Source organism: Ostrea edulis, chromosome 2 (genome assembly GCF_947568905.1).
Source record: "Ostrea edulis chromosome 2, xbOstEdul1.1, whole genome shotgun sequence".
NCBI classification, from domain to species: Eukaryota; Metazoa; Mollusca; class Bivalvia; order Ostreida; family Ostreidae; genus Ostrea; species Ostrea edulis.
Genome location: NC_079165.1, coordinates 23,638,437 through 23,650,209, shown reverse-complemented (window position 1 = coordinate 23,650,209; position 11,773 = coordinate 23,638,437). Strand labels below are relative to the sequence as shown.

Here is an 11,773-nt window from a genome sequence, read left to right as displayed (position 1 = left end):
AAGCGGGAATTTCAATTTTTGATGTTTTAAAATATCTAGACCGTATATCAACAGAATAGTATGAGAAATCTTCATCATATAATTCATCCTATCATTTATCATGCATTTTTAAAGGTTGTCATTCCCTTTGGGAATCCTCATTATGGCTAAATTATGGAATTCAAGGTCAGAGCCTTGCAACGAGGGAAACGAATTGTATTTCTTTTAATCATACAACAGAACATATCTTATCGGGTGAATATTGGCGAGTAGGCTGTGGAAACTGATTAAACTAAGGATTTATCCTAGATTCATGCGCGTGAAATCATTCAAATTACTCATTCCACCTGCACGAAATATATATATATATATATACACATACACACACAGGGTGTCCCAAAACATACGTTACACTGTTAATCATCTATAACTTTAAAACAAAAGCAATTACAAAGATATTTTGTCAACATCTAGTGCATTAATATAAATTTTATTTGACAAAATTTCGGGAAATTCTGTTAGTCAGTTAATTATGACGTCATCACATTTTCAAGATAGAACCTTCATGTGAACAGCTGGCAGAAATTGTCAAACTTTACTATGAGTGTAAATCTGCTACTTTAGTCATTAGAACCATGAGAAAACAACATCCTGGAATGAAAGTGCTCAAGAGAATGCTAATTTACAGACTTGTGAGGAAGTTTGAAGTTAAAGGCACCACAAATGACACAAGACGCAATTCTGGTATTGGGAGACCAAGGAGTGCCCGTACCAAAGAGAACATTGATGCCATTGATAGAGTTATTGATAAAACTCCACAAAAATCAGTTAGACGGGTATTGCATGAACTGAATGGCACCGTTAGCAAATCTAGTATTCATAGAATGCTCAAATTTGATTTAAAATTGATTCCATACAAGATAAGTGTGATGCAGCATTTAAAAGAAACAGACATTAGATTCTGAAGTCGTTTAGAGTTTGCCCATTGGATTTTAAGTAGACCCGACTCTGAAAATTTTACAGATGCCATATGGTTTTCCGATGAGGCCCACTTCCATCTTAATAATGTTGTCAATAAACAGAATTTTAGATTCTGGGGTTCGGCGAAACCCAATTTTTATGTGGAAAAACCTCTTAACTGTGAGAAAGTTACTGTATGGGCTGCATTAAATTCAAGCGGAATAATTGGCCCTTTTTTCTTCGAAGACACCGAAGGCGATGCAGTGACGGTAGATTCTGAACGATACTTAAAGTTAATGAAATCAAAATTTCTACCAGCTCTTAGACGAAAAGTTGTAAATTTCGATAATGTGTGGTTTCAACAGGACGGTGCTACGCCACACACTGCAGGTTGTGTTCTTCAGAGGCTTGACAACACGTTTGGTGATCAACACATTTCTTATCGTACCGCAAATGTTTGGCCACCGCACTCCCCCGATCTGAACCCCCTTGATTTCTTCTTGTGGGGTTATCTAAAAGACAGAGTGTACTCTCCTTCCCCACAAACAACGGAAGACTTAAAAACAGCAATTACACGAGAAATAAGATCAATCTCTGTTGATACATGTACAGCTGTGGTAAAAAACTTCACAAATCGTGTTCAAATAATGTTAAAGACAAAGGGACGTCATTTGGAACATATGTTGCAAAATGACATATGTTATTCCGAAGAAAGTTTTTGGTGATTAATAAGGAAGCTGTGACAAATGTAAGATTGACAAAAAATTTAAATCCTTTTTGTTATATGTTGTAAATTTCATAATTGTAACTTAAAACTGTATGGTCCGAATTACAATATTTTTTCCCATCTCGTAAAAACGCTATTAAATCATCGCACGTATGTAGTTATGAGACTGTACGTCATATCATAAATTATTTCACCTGTTTTAACCCAAATAATTTGATTTTAAATCGATGTTTACAAATAACCGCGTCAGACTGCCAGTTCAAGTGACAGTCACGTGACCAGTTCAAACTTTCAGATCATCGGTGGTCTTATCTGTGTAAAGCTGTGTATTTTGTTATAACAGTACCGTACCATAAGTTTAATAGAAATAAGAATATCAAATACCTCTTAGTACTTCGTTGTTTTACGCTCTTTCAGCCTTAAAACTAGACAGTTGCGTACGAGTTAATACATCATGTTGGGATTCCCCTGACGCGCGTGAGCCTATTTATAGACGTCTATTATGTGTAGCCACCATATTTACTTTCTAAATAATATTCGCACTGTTTTTTTTACATGGAGGGTTCTTTTACATTGGGTCAAATGCTGTCTGACGTGTTTCATACCAATTGTTAAGCCGTTCTTGGCACACTGATTTTGACTGTGGATGGCTCCGTTTGCCTGATCGGGATGTGGGGCTCACGGCGGGTGTGACCGGTCGACGGGGGATGCTTGCTCCTCCTGGGCGCCTGATCCCACCTCTGGTGTGTCCAGGGGTCCGTGTTTGCCCAACTATCTGTTTTGTGTTGCTTGTGGGAGTTATGAGATTGGTCGCTGTTCGTTATCTTCACCTTGCATGCAGATGTTTTCAAGCATGTAATTAAGGGAAAGTTAATAACTTTATAAAGTAATTAATCTGCTTTAAAGTAATTATGTACAAAAATAATACATGAACATCGGGTCATACAGCTTTAAGGTATTACAATTTTATAACAGTTTAAAAGTGTAACATATGTTTTGGATCACCCTGTATATATATAAAAGCATAAAACCCCCAACAACACCCTACTTTCTTAAAGTGTCGGATCTGAGAAGATACAAGGTCAGTAAAGAAATTTATAAAAGCACTGAAAAGGCCACGACACTGTTGGTTATTTAAAACTCAAATTTTCGACGCAACCCGCGTCTTTATCAAGAGACATATATTACATAAACAAATAACACGCAAAAACGACAAGTATCGATAAACTACATTGGTGACAAGAGTGATACACTGTTGTACTGAGTGATAAAAATGGTGGTGGTTTCGTTGTAAAGGGTGTTTACTGACTATGGTTTAGAGAGTTTGTACCATGGTCGGGTCGGGATGAAAATATAATTATTCTTGAAAATTACAGAAATCAGATAAATTTAGAGGGAAAACTTACAAAACAATGTGATTATGGAATAAAATGGTGGGAAGATAATGATATTGAGTGATTATGTTAAAAAAAAAATATTAGGTAGTCCGTACCATTGATGATTCGGATATGGTGAACAGCGAAAAATAATGATTGCCAGAAGAATACGATTAAACAACAAACAAGGTCAATCAAAAGACACAGATCTAGCATTAAAATCAACAATCGAATAGGTGAATGGGAGAGAAGTCTAAGGAAAAAGATTCAGTATTATTTTTCAAGGTAATATATTTTTCAAGGTCAGACAAATTAAAGCCACATTCTAAAAATTCTGATATCGCAACATAAAGAGCTATGCGAATCCGAACTTATGTTGATTTAGAATAATGTTTTACCATAGTTTAGAGGTCGTAAGATGATATATTAATAAATTATTAGTCTTCAAGGTCAATACACCCCCCCCCTTTTATTTTAAAAAAGTCGCAGTCGAGATTAGAATATGAGAGGGAGAGAGAGAGAAAGAGCTATATAAATTCAAAATTGCAATGATTTCTTATGATGTTCTAACATAATTAGGAAGTATTGAAGGTCAAACAATAATCGCAATTTTGGGAATCCTCGTTATGGCTAAATAAAGGAACTCAAGGTTAAATAAAGGATCTCAAGGTCAGAGCCTTGAAACCGGGGAAACGAATTGTATTTATATTAATCATACAAAATAAGATATCTAATCGGGTGAATTTTGGCGATTAGGCTGTGGAAACTGATTTTAACTAAGGATTTATCCTGGATTCAGAGAGAAAGAGCACAGAAAAATCCTGGATACACCGTTTGAAATCATTCCGTCCAGGTGGAATGAATAATTTGAATGATTTCACGCGCATGAATCCAGGATAAATCCTTAGTTATAGTTGTGTACGGGTATAATTACAATTTGATATTTCAAATCTCAGTAAAAGCAATATGTACAATGTTTTATTCCGATTGTCAAAAGTTTAAATATAACAATTATCATAATAAGTATTATGGAAGGAAACCGAACAATATTTTGATTGCAATGAAAATCATACATTCAACACCGGTGATTGCTTTTGATAAAAGTCTTTGTTGCCATGCTCACACAGAACCATGCTTAATTGTTAAGGTACAGTATTTCTAAAAGCGAGATTTTTGTTGTTGTGCTAGTTTTGATGAAGGCGGTGGAGGCACAGGTGCTAGGGTTTTGGCCAACCTCCTTTCATCTCCCTCCTCCAAATCCTGTCTCTTAAGAAACCCTGCTGCCTCCTCTAAACGTTTCTCTATGACCAGTGTCATCAAGTCTGTAATGTGTCTGTATTGGTTTTTTCCTTGACAGGGTACACAGACCACCTTCCTGACTTTTTGTTAAATGTTCGTTGTAGTCTTTATTAAAAAGAAATAGTCCATTCATGTATATGTGGCACAGAAGAAATAACAGTTTGTTAATCTACTGCTATTTGCAATCTAAAGAACTTTAAAATATTGACATTATGATATGTATATCATGACAGTCTTTGTAAGGCATCAAACTATAAATATCGTATATCTTGATTTTTCTTATTCATCCTATCTGTATACAAAGTAAAATTCAGATAGTAGGTAAATAAATACCCCGCAGTTCCATCTTTATTCTTAAGGGGTTGTCTGTCTACATTGTTATTGTAATCCAGGGCTGGTGGGGTATATGCAAAGCGTTTGGAGCAATACATGAGAATGTGGTTGTGATAGCTCTCAAGTTCTGCAGTACTTCTGAGAAAAAAATCGTATTTAATATAATAACATGAAGAAAAGTCCTATCTTGCACAATATATGTAAATCTGATATACATATTTCTATGATATTCTTTAATAAAACAATAATAAAGGACTTTTTAGTTGAAATATCAAAGAGATGAACATTTTCATTCATGACAATAAGTTGCACATTTCATTATATTGTACATATCAATCTTCACCTCTATATAGGATTGAGTTCATCCTAGAGTCTTGGTGATGTTATATATTCTCATTACAAAAAAAATTAAATTGATGATTTGTTTCAGACAAATCGCAACTAAGATATGTGAATCATATGAAGTGTAAAGGAAGTTGTTATGTGTAATAACTATCAATTTTTACCTGAAGTTCAGATAGTAATGAACATTGTTCAGGAAACGCTTATTTAGTATGACATTCGTGAGTGCTTTATGTGCAGGACTGCCTTTTTCCATCCACTCTTTGTCTCTCGTTGTTTCAAACAGAGGGTCGTGGGCACATTCACTGATGCCTGTGTCACTGTAGGGTAAATAACACTCGTGCTCAATGACCTCTACGAGGGCACATGGTATCAACAAATCTGTTTCTGAACTATATAATGTTGCTTACCTAATTAAAAGTTTACGGTAAAACTATAAGGTATTTATTTACCGACATCTATGCCTAAATATCAACCTCTTATCTTGATTATTTTTAATTTTGTATCCAAAAAATGTTTTAAGGTAGTACTCTACATCGTCATAATGGCAGACTTCCTTTAAAAACATGGATGAAAAAATCGATATCAGCAATATTTGACTTTTTCTTCTCCATTTAAATACCTAGTTGAGTAGCTCAGTAGGTTAGAATATTGACTGCAGGTTCGAGTCCAGCAGGGGTTTTAAATTTTTTGCAGATTACTTTCTACTAAAACTGTATTTTTTGACAAAATAAAGTAAATTTGAAAATTTTCAACTTCAAAATATTGTTGTACATATCTTCCACTTTTCATCTACATCAAATTTCTCTGGTGTATCATACCTCCTTAAACATGCATTATGTTTTGTTGAAATTGGCCTAATGATTACAATAACAAACACAGACAACATACCTATTTGGATCAGAATAGTCACTCAAGCCATTGATTAGACTTATTGTTAAAATTTAATTCAACATTTAGAAAAATTATAAAGGATATAAAACCATACAATACTAACCGAAATTAATTTCTTCCCTAGGTTTTTGGCTGCATGCCATACGTCGTGACTATGTTTGATGTTGGAATATTCTTTTTCTGTAATTAAAGAAAAAATTGACAATGTACATATACTGTACAGATACTAGAAATTTTATGGAGTATTCATATTTAAGGAAAATGTCCTGTATTAAATACACACAAAATATTTACACTTACTCATCAATGCACCAATCTGGAGATGGGCATCTGTGACAATTTCTGTCACAGACAAACTCTGGGTCTGGATTTCATTAAGGCAACGAGTAAACCCAGCCTTCTCCAGATTAGAACTTTTCCTCTCTGTCTCTCTCTTATCCAGAGTTGTGACAGAGAGGATTTTCTTTGTTTCATTATCCATGAATGTATAGGTGCAATATTGGGCACAGTGTCCAGGGCTGTCCATTCGACCATCTCCTACAATTCAGATATACGTGAACAACATATGATCATATAAATACAATGTCTAAGGTAATTCTTATTTCGGTTGAGCATCACTGAAGAGACATTATTTGTCGAAATGCGCATCTGGTGCATCAAAATTGGTACCGTATAAGTTTTACATTATACTGTATGCAAAACTACAAGTTTTGCTAAGAAGTATGAGGTTTCTATCAGCCAGCTCCTCCACTATCCCTGTTTGATGTTCAGCCCAAAGTTCATCAACAGCTGGCACAAGGTATTGCCTTTGCAGTATTGCTTGTAGGAATTATGAGATTGATCACTGTTCGTTATCTTCACCTTGTGAAAGTAGACTGCCCTGGAAAACCCAACTTCAGGAAGTTGGCAAACAATTCAATTTTACTGAAATTATTTCCAGACAAGAGGCCCAGGGGCCTTATAGGTCACCTGAGTATCATGTAACAACCTTCCAATGTTTGAATTAGGTTTGTGTTTAAATATAAGAATTTTACTTTTGGATGGAAGAAACATTAAATAGCTATGTGGTCAGCCCCGCCTTTGCACCAGAACCCCTGACCCAGGGGCCATAAATTTCAGTTTTGAAAGAAGCATCCTTGATCATCATTATCATACTATTAGTTTGTCTACTTAATACCCAGCAGCAGAAGAGAAGATTTTCAAAGAAATAAAATGCATTTTCACTATATGATCAATAGGGCCCCACCCTAATACCAAAACCCCTGACCCAGGGGCCATGAATTTCACAATTTTGAAAGAGGCATCATTGCTCATCAAGAAATAAAATGCATTTTCACTATATGATCAATAGGGCCCCACCCTAATACCAGAACCCCTGACCCAGGGGCCATGAATTTCACAATTTTGAAAGAGGCATCCTTGCTCATCATAACCATGCTATTGGTTTGTCTACTTAATACCCAAGGACAGAGAAGATTTTCAAAGAAATAATGCATTTTCACTATATGACTTATAGAGCCCCACCCTAGCACCAGAACCCCTGATCCAGGAGCCATGAATTTCACAATTTTTAACAAGAGGTACTGTGAGCAATGCTCACTAAGAATACCCCCCGCTTACCCCAATCTCCCAAAGGGTGTTGGTAATAGGTATAAACTACCTCTTTTCTGAGTGTTGCTACTTCGATGTCCAGTGCGCATGACCTTTGACCTTTTGACCCCAAAATCGATAGGGAACATCTTCATCCCATGGGTAGTCCATATGTATGATATGGTGACTGTAGGTGGAAAGGATAACGCTTTAGAGCCCGGAAACCATATTGCTACTTCAATGTCCAGTGCGCGTGACCTTTGACCTTTTGACCCCAAAATCGATAGGAACCATCTTCATCCCATTGGTAGTCCATATATATGATATGGTGACTGTAGGTGGAAAGGATAACGCTTTAGAGCCCGGAAACCATATTGCTACTTCAATGTCGAGTGTGCTTGACCTTTGACCTTTTGATCCCAAAATCGATAGGGAACATCTTCATCCCATGGGTAGTTTATATGTTTGATATGGTGACTGTAGGTGGAAAGGATAACGCTTTAGAGCCCGGAAACCATATTGCTACTTCGATGTCCAGTGCGCTTGACCTTTGACCTTTTGACCCCAAAATCGATAGGGAACATTTTCATCCTATGGGTAGTCCATATGTATGATATGGTGACTGTAGGTGGAAAGGATAACACTTTAGAGCCCGGAAACCATATTGCTACTTCGATGTGCAGTGTGCTTGACCTTTGACCTTTTGATCCCAAAATCGATAGGGAACATCTTCATCCCATGGGTAGTCCATATATATGATATGGTGACGGTAGGTGGAAAGGATAATGCTTTAGAGCCCGGAAACCATTGCGTCTACAGACGGACGGACATTCCAGTATACCCCCCCCCCCCCCCACAACTTGTTGCGGGGGGTATAAAGAGGCATCCTTGCTCATCATTACCATGCTATTAGTTTGTCTACTTAATACCCAGAGACAGAGAAGAAGATTTTCAAAGAATTTCTACATTTTCACTATATGACCAATAGAGCCCCACTTTAACACAAGAACCCCTGCCCCAGGGGCCATGAATTTCACACTTTTGGTAGAGAACTCAACGCTCATTATAATTATGCCCACAGTTTGGCTTTTTGATGTCCAGGAGTAAAGAAGAAGATTTTTTTAAAATTACACTCATTTTGATGGTTTTTGCCCCATCCCTCAGGCCCCATGGGGGCAGGGACCACGAATTTCACAATTTTTGTTCCCCTTCACCCACAGATGCTATATGCCAAAATTGGTTGAAATTGGTTCAGGGGTTTCAGAGAAGAAGCTGAAAATGTTCAAATGTTAACGCACGATGAACGACGACGGACAAAAACAGATAGCAATAGGTCACCGGAATAATTCAGGTGACCTAAAAAGAGAATTGCTGCTGAAAGCATCAAGTCTCCAGCATGAAGACCCCTATTTAACACAGGCTGGGAGCACCACTTCTCCATTACATGCGATTTGCGACAAATCTGGAAGAGAAAAATACTTTTAGTACAAAATGATATTCAATATGGACTATAAATATGAATAGTGTTTATCAATAATATGGCATATGTACATATGAATACATACACATATATGTATTTGCCACTTTATATGAAACAAAGTTTTACCTATTTCAAATAAATAGCTGATCCAACACGTTGAATGTCAATACCAACATCTCCTCCACATCCTTTGACTTGGCAGGTCTTTGGAGTCTTAATGTTTGCTAACACTAGTATCTGTTTTAAGAAGACAGATATATAAACACCATATGCAGGTGATAATGGAATATTGCTACATAAATATGGGAAGTTGACGATGGAGAAGCTGAAATCATCCCGTTTGTCATACAGTTGAGTTGTCAGTTTGCCGTTAATGTCTACTTTCAATAAAATATCTAAGTATGAAGCAGAAATGGACGACTCTGTGGTGTCCTTTATTTCAAGCTCACAGGGATATATCAAATCGACATATGAATGAAAGTTATTATTGATAATAGACAAAACGTCATCGATATATCGAAATGTCGAATTGAAGGCCTCAGCGAGAGATTTTTTTCTTCTCACGTAGAAGTTTTTTTAATAAATTCTGCTTCATATGAATATAGGAACAGGTCAGCTAACAAAGGAGCACAATCCGTGCCTATAGGAATTCCAACAGACTGTTGGAAGACCTGATCACCAAAGACAACGAGGATATTGTCAATGAGGAACTCTATCATATTTTTATTTCAACTTAAGAGTACTTGTGCGTGGAATCAGAGTGGTGTTTAACAAAGTAAGTTTTTGAATGACTGATCACTAGATATGAATATTTCCGTTTTCCATTTTTGTTGAAGAAGCAATATGATGTTTTTCCTAAAATTTCCCACGTAATTTTGTAGTCAATATTTTTATCTTTCACTGTCCACATGAATTTGCTGAGCTCGGTGGCATTCTTTTTCGTGGGATTACGGAATGAATGGGTGTGGATGGCGTATCTTAATTTAAACTCGGTGTCTGCTAGTCCCACGTAGTTCTCTTCTTGCCCATTATCGGCCCTGACTCTAGCTAAATAAACAATTCTGTGGGCTCGACATTCACCGTTAAGCGGGCATTGATCTTTATTACGGCAATTACACCTGTTATCTCCGGTCTGGCGCACTTGCTTAATTGAAGCGTTATGCGAGTCAATTACATTTTGCATGGATGGCATACAACTCTATGATATTTTAATAGTATTTCGGTTGATAATCGGGCGTAGGTTAGGCCCGAAGGACCCTAATAGTCAGCCTCAACATAAATTTGCCTTAAAATCACCTTGTCCCTTGGCAACACCTTAACGTCGAACTTCGTAGTTCTCAGAAAGTCAAGAATAAAATCGAAATAACGAGGGTTTCTGTCAATGAAGTATGATTTGGGTTCATCACTTTCTTGCATTAATCCCGCCAAAAAGCGATTGCGGATCTGCCATTATGGTGGATATGCTAGTTCCAAATCGACGCCCTCCCACATTTAGTTGTATGCGCTGTTTCTGTTCTGTTCGTAACAGCTGAAGGGACGTCTCCTTCTTGTTGGAGAGACAGTAGGCAGGGGTTTCTTCTGAAACTTGATACTCCCTTTCTTTGATTCCTCCAGATGACCCTCGGCGTGCAGAGACACCGTGTCCTGTTCGGACTCGGAACTATCCGATGAGTTGTGTGTTTCTGGCTTTTCATCAGATGAATCTGATATCTGGCTCAAGATGTCAGACGGCCCGAATTTCCTGCGTTTGGAGCTGTCATTGGAGTTGGTGTGCTTGATGTGAGGATTTTCATTGTTGACCTTTTGGTATTTCGGTGAGGGTGGTCTTGCGGAGTACGCATCTCTTCTCTTTGTTGTGTCTGACCTCTGACTCCCAGGCTGTCCTCGCGAAACTCTACTCGTATCGCCCTCCTGGCTCCCTTCACTTTATTCATGTTGGGAGGGATTTTCTTCATGAAAATCTTTATGAGCCTGCGACGGTTTCTTTGAAATTCCTGGAATTTCCTCTGTTCTTCCTCAGTATACAACATGGTTGATTACTTTACTATCAGTATATTGGGATTCTTGCATTGATGTTTATGATTTCTTCTTGTGAATATAAATTTGCACTCACTACATTGAAACCCCAAACCGGAATGTGTTGTTTTCAACGTGCATATTGTTTTTATTTGATTTAACGCCCAATTTTACACAAAGTATTCAATGGCGTTATACAGGTATAATATAAAAAGCTTTAAACGAATAAACAATACATCATATGCATGCAAACACACTCTATATATACTAAACTAAAAACATGTACATTAAAACTGTCTCAACAAATGTGTTTTCAATTTGACTTTAAAAGTATGTAATGATTTGGACTGTCTTATTTCAGCCGGTAAACTGTTCCACAGTCTCGAACCAATGGTTCCAAAACTTCTATCACTGAAAATGTTGCCCCTGTTAAAAGGAACAATGTAGCAACTATCAGAAGATTGAGCGGAGCGCAACTTTTTATTTGGCATCTGCTTCGTTATAAGTTCTGTTAAATACCATTCTATAATTATCACAACGTCTGACGACAATTCTTTAGATCTCCATATTTATTTACTTTATGTAAGGTGAAGATAACGAACAGTGATCAATCGCATAACTTCTATAAGCAATACAAAATAGATAGCTGGACAAACACGGACCCCTGGACACCCCAGAGGTGGGATTAGGTGCCTAGGAGGAGTAAGCATCCCTTGTTGACCGGTCACACCCGCCGTGAGCCCTATAACCTGATCAGGTAAACGGAGTTGTCCGCAG

The 11,773-nt window shown here is 37.2% G+C and overlaps 1 pseudogene; it reads right to left on the bottom strand.

Annotated features, from left to right (window-relative positions):
- Positions 1-5,959: 5,959 nt before the first annotated feature.
- LOC125678762 (uncharacterized) lies at positions 5,960-9,226 on the bottom strand (annotated as a pseudogene).
- Positions 9,227-11,773: the final 2,547 nt, after the last annotated feature.